An 8,187-nucleotide genomic window follows, 5' to 3' on the forward strand; every position below is an offset into this window, starting at 1 on the left:
TACAAAAATTAACTCAAGATCGATTAAAGACTTAAATGTAAAACCCCCCAAAATCCTAGAAAAATATCTAGGCAATACCATTCAGGACATAGGCAGGGGAAAGATTTATTAAAGATCAGATGGCTGTAGATGTGTAGTCTTATTTCTGAGATCTCTATTCTGTTCCATTGGTCTGTGTGTCTGTTTTGTACCAGTACCATGCTGTTTTGGTAACTATAGCCTTGTAGTATAATTTGAAGTCAGGTAGTATGATACCTCCAGTTTTGGTCTTTTTGCTTAGGATTGTCTTGGCTATACTGGCTCTTTTTTGGTCTATATGAATTTCAAAATAGTTTTTCCTAATTCTGTAAAGAATGTTAATGGTAGTTTAATGGGAATAGCATTGAATCTGTAAATTACTTTGGTCAGTATGGCTGTTTTCATATTGATTTTTCCTATCCATCAGCATGGAATGTTTTCTCTTTGTTAGTGTCATCTCTTATTTCCTTGAGCAGTGGTTTGTAGTTCTTCTTGAAGAGCTCCTTCACTTCCCTTGTTAGCTGTATTCCTAGGTATTTTATTCTCTTTGTAGGAATTGTGAATGGGAGTTCCTTCATGATTTGGTTCTCTGCTTGCCTATTATTGGTGTATAGAAATGCTTGTGATTTTTGCACATTGATTTTGTATCCTGAGACTTTGCTGAAGTTGCTTATCAGCTTAAGAAACTTTTGGGCTGAGATGATGAGGTTTTCTAGATATAGGATTACATCATCTGAAAACAGAGACAGTTTGACTTCCTCTCTTCCTATTTGAATACCCTTTATTTCTTTCTCTTTCCTGATTGACCTGGCCAGAATTTCCAATAGTATGTTGAATAGGAGTGGTGAGAGAGGGCATCCTTGTCTTGTGCTGGTTTTCAAGGGGAATGCTTCCAGTTTTTACCCATTCAGTATAATATTGGCTATGGGTTTGTCATAAATGGCTTTTGTTGTTTTGAGTTATGATCCTTCAATACCTAGTTTATTCAGCGTTTTTAACATGAAGGGATGTTGAATTTTATCGAAAGCCTTTTCTGTGCCTATTGAGATAATATGTGATTTTTGTCTTTAGTTCTGTTTATGTGATGAATTACATTTATTGATTTGTGTATATTGAACCAGCCTTGCATCCTGGGGATGAAGCTGACTTGATCGTGGTGGTTAAGCAGTTTTTTTGTTTATTTGTTTGTCGTGTGTGTGTGTGTGCTGCTGCTGAATTTGGTTTGCCAGTATTTTATTATTTTATTGAGGATTTTTGCATCGGTGTTCATCAGGGATATTGACCTGAAGCTTTCCTTTTTTGTTGTATCTCTGCCAGGTTTTGGTATCAGGATGATGCTGGCCTCATAAAATGAGTTACAGAGAAGTCCCTCCTTTTCAACTGTTTGGAATAGTTTCAGAAGGAATGGTACCAGCTCCTCTTTGTACCTCTGAAAGAATTCAGCTGTAAATCTATCTGGTCCTGGTCTTTTTTTTTTTTGGTTGGTAGGCTATATATTACTGTCTCCACTTCAGAACTTGTTATTGGTCTATTCAGGGATTCAGCTTCTTCCTGGTTCAGTCTTGGGAGGGTGTATGTGTCCAGGAATTTATCCTTTTCTTCTAGCTTTCCTAGCTTAATTGCATAGGGGTGTTTATAGTATTCTCTGATGGTTGTTTGTATTTCTCAGGGGTCAGTGGTGATATCCCCTTTACCACTTTTTATTGTGTCTATTTGACGCGTCTCTCTTTTCTTCTTTGTTAGTCTAGCTAGTGGTCTATCTATTTTATTAATTTTTTCAAAAAAACCAGCTCCTGGATTCATTGACTTTTTTTTTAAGGTTTTTTTATGTCTCTATCTCCTTCAGTTCTGCTCTGATCTTGGTTATTTCTTGTCTTCTGCTAGCTTTGGGGTTTGTTTGTTCTTGGTTCTCTAGTTCCTTTATTAACAGTTATAATGTTAGGGTGTCAATTTCTATCTTTCTAGCTTTTTGATGTGGACATTTAGTGCTATAAATTAATTCTGCTTTAGCTGCATCCCAGAGATTCTGATATGTTGTCTTTTTGTTCTCATTGGTTTCAAAGAACTTCTTGATTTCTATCTTAATTTCATTATTTACCCAGGAGTCATTCAGGAGCAGGTTGTTCAATTTCCATCTAGCTGTGTGGTTTTGAGTGAGTTTCTTAATCTTGAATTCTAGTTTGATTGCGCTGTGGTCTGAGAGACTGTTTGTTATGATATCAGTTCTTTTCCATTTGCTGAGGAGTGTTTTACTTCTAATTATGTGATTGATTTTAGAGTAAGCGCCATGTGGTGCTGAGAAGAATGTGTATCTATTGTTTTGTGGTGGAGAGTTCTGTAGATATATATGAGGTCCACTTAATCCAGAACTGAGTTCAAGTCCTGAATATCCTTGTTAATTTTCTGCCTTGATGATCTGTCTAATATTGACAGTGGGGTCTTAACAGTCTCCCACTATTATTGTGTGGGAGTCTAAGCCTCTAAGTCTCTAAGAACTTGTTTTATGAATCCAGGTGCTCCTGTATTGGGTACATATATATTTAGGATAGTTAGCTCTTCTTGTTAAATTGATCCCTTTACCTTTATATAATGCCCTTTTTTGTCTTTTTTGATCTTTGTTGGTTTAAAGTCTGTTTTATCAGAAAGTAGAATTGCAACCCCTGATTTTTTCTGCTTTCCATTTGCTTGGTGGATTTTCCTCAATCCCTTTATTTTGAGCCTATGTGTGTTTTTGCATGTGAGATGGGTCTCTTGAATACAGCACACTGATGGGTCTTAACTCTATCCAGCTTGCCATTCTGTGTCTTTTAATTGGGGCATTTAGCCCATTTACATTTAAGGTTAATATTACATGTGAATTTCATTCTGTCATAATGGCTGGCTGTTTATATTGCAGACGTGTTGATGTAGTTGCTTCATAGTGTCATTGGTGTTTGTACTTCAGTGTGTTTTTGCAGTGGCTGGTAATGGTTTTTCCTTTCCACATTTAGTGCTTTCTTCAGGAGCTCTTCCAAGGCGGGCCTGGTGGTGATGAATTCCCTCAGCATTTGCTTGTCTGAAAGGGATTTTATTTCTCCTTCACTTATAAAGCTTCGTTTGGCTGGATATAAAATTCTAGGTTGAACATTCTTTTCTTTAAGAATGTTAATATTGGCCCCCAAACTCTTCTGGCTTGTAGGGTTTCCACTGACATGTCTGCTGCTAGTCTGATGGGCTTCCCTTTGTAGGTGACCTGGCCTTTTTCTCTGGCTGCCCTTAACATTTTTCCCTTAATTTCAACCTTGGAGAATCTGAGGATTATTTGTCTTGGGGTTGATCTTCTCATGGTGTATCTTACTGGGGTTCTCTGGACTTCCTGAATTTGAATGTTGGCCTGTCTTGTTAGCTTTGGAAGTTCTCCTGGATGATATCCTGAAGTTAATTTTCCAACTTGGTTCCATTCTTCCTGTCTTCCCATCTCTTTCAGGTACCCCAATCAGTCGTAGATTCAGTCTTATTTACATAATCCCATAGTCCTTGGAGGTTTTGTTCATTCCTTTTTCTTATATTTTCTCTAATCTTGTCTGCCTTTCTTATTTCAGCAAGATAGTCTTCGAGCTCTGAAATTCTTTCCTCTGCTTGATCTATGCAGTTATTGATACTTGTGGTTGCATTGTGAAGTTCTTGTGTTGTGTTTTTCAGCTCCATCAGGTAATTTATGTTTCTCTCTAAACTGGTCATTCTGGTTAACAGCTCCTGTAATGTTTTATCATGGTTCTTAGCTTCTTTGCATTGGGTTAGAACATGCTCCTTTAGCTCAGCAAAGTTCATTATTACCCACTTTCTGAAGCCTACTTCTGTCAGTTGATCCATTTCAGCCCACCCAGTTCTATGCCCTTGCTGGAGAGATGTTGTGATCATTTGGAGGAAAAGAGGCACTCTGGCTTTTTGAGTTTTCAGCATTTTTTGTTGATTCTTTTCCATCATCGTGAGTTTACCCAGCTTCGATCTTTGAGGCTGCTGATCTTTGGATGGAGTTTTTGTGGGGATTATTTTGTTGATGCTGTTTTTGTTGCCTTCTGTTTTTTTTTTAACTTTTAAGTCGGGGCCCTCTTCCCTAGGACTGCTGCAGTTTGCTGGGGGTCCACTCCAGACCCTATTCACCTGGGTCCCTCCTGCACCTGGAGGTGTCACCAGTGGAGACTGCAGAACAGCAAAAATGGCTGCCTGCTTTTCCCTCTGGGCTCTCTGTCCCAGAGCAGCACCAACCTTATGACAGCAGGAATGCTCCTGTGTAATGTGTCTGGCCTTCTCTGTTGGGGGGGCTCTCACCCAGTCAGGAGGCACAGGATCTAGGACTTGCTTAAAGACGCACTGTGGCTGCCCCTTGGCAGAGAGAGTGCACTGCACTGGGGGCAATTCCACTTGTCCGAACTTCCTTGATTCCTCAGAGCCAGCAGGAGGAAAAGCTAAGTTTGCTGATCTATGGAGACTGCAGCTGCTCCTTTCCCCAGGGGCTCAGTCCCAGGGAGATCAGAGTTCTGTCCCTAAAACTCTGGCTGGAGTTGCTGAAACTCCTGCAGGGAGGCCCTGCCCAGTGAGGAGGGATGGGTCAGGGTCTGGCCTAAAGAGGTAGTCTGGCCATGTTCTGCCACAGCTGCTGAGCTGCACTGTGAGGAATTCCTCCTGGTTCTAAACCACCCAATATCCCTGGGACCGGCAGGGGAAAACTGGCAGATTGGAGCTGCAATGATGGCTGCCACCCCTCCCCTGGGGAGCTCAGTTGTCTTAGGCAGCAGGCAGCCACAGTGATGATGGCAGCCCCAACCCCCCCGGGGCCTCTGTAGTCTTAGGCAGTCTCCAACCAAGTGGCCACTGAGAATCTGCACAGCTCTGTGCTTGGGACCCAAGGCCCTGGTGACATGGGCTCACGAGGGGGATCTCCTGATCTGCGAGTTGCACAGATCTGTGGAAAAAGCATGGTTTCCCAGGCAGGGTAGCATGATCACTCACCACCTCCCTTGGCTGGGGGTGGGAGCTCCCTTGTCCCATGTGACTCCTAGGTGGACCGTGGCACCGCCCTGCTTTTCCTCACTCTTCATGGCTTGTGCCAACTGCCTAGTCAGTCGCAATGAGAGAACCTTGATACCTCAGTTATCAGTGCAGAATTCACTCACCGTTTTCGTTTTTCTTAGAGGGGGCTTCCAACCACAGCTGTTTCTAGTTGGCCTTCTTGGCCTCTCCCTGAATAAACATCTTTTCATACATTTTAAGGGCCATTTATATTTATTTTTTTCTATATCTGTTCATTTATTTGGTTATTTTTTAAAAAATTATATGTACTTTTTAATTTAAAGACGCTCTATACACATTAGGGATGTTAATTCTCATTATAAATAAACAGGATTTTTTCCCCAGTTTGTTCTTTGTTTTTTAAACATATTTCTGGTGAGGTTTTTTTTGGGGGGGGTGGGGTTGATCATACAGAGATTTTTGGGTTTTACTTAGTTTATCTTTTATGGCATCTGAAATTTGAGTCATGGGAACCTTTCTTGTTCAAATCTTATAACTTACTTAATGTTCTTTCAGTAAATGTATGGTTTCTTTTTTTATACTTAAATATTTGATCCATTTAAAATGTATACCAGTAGACAATGTGAGAGATTAAACTTATCTTTTTTCCAGTTAGTTACACAATTATATAGATACCTATTACTGAGAAGTCCATATTTTTAGAGTCTTTAAATCTGAACTTTAAATGTCTGGCTAAATGTAGTGGAGTTTCATTATTTTCTAAGTTAAAATTCATAAAAGAAAGGGGCTAGGTACCAATTGGTTTGTACACAATCCACTTAAAGACAAGAATGAAAAATTTAATTTTGCTCTTGAGATCCTGTCTTTAAATAAATAGATTGGAATTGGTATAGAAAGTTATGCAAGAAAAGTGTTAGATTATGTTAAAGGAATATTGCCGTGGCTTTTTATTATTTTCCTTTTACAGATTTAAGGCAAGTGATTAGCAAAGATTATACATGGGACTCAAAGGAAAACAATGTACTTAATTATAAGTGAATGAACAACCTAAAATGTAATTTGATACAATTCTGGCTCAATGACATTTCCAGACCCCACCTTTAATCTAATTTATCAAAATATTAGGAGCTGGGACTAGGCTATCTATTTTTATAACAAGTTCCCAGATGATCATAATGAAGACAGCCAGCATATCTAGGAACCTCTGACTTCTGGCCTGAAAAAAGAAAGGTTAGAAGCAAAGTTTAGAACTACAGAGCTAGAAGAAATGTGAAAACATGATCCAGCCCAACCCATTGTCTTTATTCTAATTAAAGGATACAAATATGTCTAGTATCCAAAAGTCTCAGTAATCCACAAATGCCATCACAAGCTCAATTTCAAACTCATGAGCCCAACAAGCTTAAAATACCAGCAATTATTTGCTCAGATTTCTTCAATTTGGGCAGAACTTGGTGGGAAGGGCTCATTTTTCTTCCACATGGTATTGATTGGGAACATTCATGCAACTCCTACTGGGATTAGAAAGCCCAAGCTGGCTTCTCTCCATGTGGTTTCATCATTCAACAGTCCAGCCCAATCTTCTTCCACAGTGGCTGGATCCAAGAATGAGTACTCCAAGAAGGAGTAAAGAAAAGCTGATGGTCCTCTCAAGAGCTTGGACTGGAACTGGCAAGGCATCACTTCCACCACATTCTATTAGTTAAAACAAATCATAAGGCCAGCCCAGATTCAAGAGAAGGAGAAAGAACCTCCACCTCTTCAAAAACTCTGTGACCATCATAATTTATTAATAGCCTTCCTTTAAAGTTGGGCCACCCTCCCCTTCTTTAAACACCAGCCTCCATACACTATATTCTCTCAGGAGAAGCCTACTATGATTTCTTGATGGACCTAAAGTTGCAAAACATAGATTTCCAGGCCTTGAAAGACAAAAACCTGCCAACACAATCTACCTGCCTTCCTCTAAGCAAGGGAGCCTGCAATTCTGGACAGAGGCTTCTTATGAGAGAGAAGTGTCCTTTTGGAAATGAAAAAACAGCAGCAAAAAGTCAAGAAATTTATTATTTCAATAACTTTCCCAGTTATGGTCATATTCACTTTTAAATTTAGTCTCCTCCAAATTCTCTTTTGTAATTTGGTATAGATACAGGAAAACAAAACCTAATGATGTTTATAAAGTCATATTTTGATAGTTTCGACCTCACTGATATTGAAACAGACTCTATCATACCTTGTAAAAGCAGCATAAAAATAATTGAGTTGGCCCTTAACTCCTCCCCTCTTTAGTGTTTAAGAAAAATGTACGGGTAGTCATTAGTACAGAAATGTAGCTCAAAATAGCTCAAGCGAAAAGGAAACTTCTTGGTTCCTAAGTCTGGGAAATTAGGGTTAGGTCTGATTTCAAGTGTAGCTGGATATAGGGGTTTAAACACTGCCATCACAGCCCTTCGTTTCCATTCTCTTGGCTATAGTTGTCAATCAGCTGGCTTCATTCCCTCCTGCATGAGAGGAGCTTCCTCTATGTAACTGGAAAGATACTTGCCAGCAGCCTAACATCATTTTCTTCAAGCTTAGCCACTCCCAGAAAAAAATAGGTGACATGTTCACCTTTGGAGGGTAGTGTAGTAGAGAGAATAGTGACTCCCCGAAGATGTCCACCTTCTAATCTCTACAACCTATGAATTTGTTAGTTTACACAGCAAAAGGGACTTTGCAGATGTGATTAAAGACCTTGAGATGGGAAGATTATCCTGGATTATCCAGGTGGATCCAATATAATCACAAGGGTCCTTATGAGAAAAATGCAGGAGACGTCAAAAAGAGGAGGTAACATAATAATGGAAATAGAGACAGAGATTGTACTGATGCACTTTGAAGATGAAAGAAAGAGGCCCAAGCCAAGGATACAGATGGTCTGTAGAAGCAGGAAAAGCCAAGGAAACAGATTCTTTGCTACAGCGTCCAGAAGAGACCAGCTGACACCTAGAGTCTAACCCAGTAAAGCTGATTTTAGACTCCAGCCTCTAGAACTATAAAAGAATACATTTGTATTTTCTTAAACCACCAAGTTTGCGGTGATTTGTTACCACAACATAAAAAGTAATCAAGGGGTTTCCTGCTTTGGCTCAGTTTAGTTTTCAAGCTTTGATCTCT

Source organism: Hylobates moloch, unplaced genomic scaffold (assembly GCF_009828535.3).
Source record: "Hylobates moloch isolate HMO894 unplaced genomic scaffold, HMol_V3 SCAFFOLD_13, whole genome shotgun sequence".
Lineage (NCBI taxonomy): Eukaryota > Metazoa > Chordata > Mammalia > Primates > Hylobatidae > Hylobates > Hylobates moloch.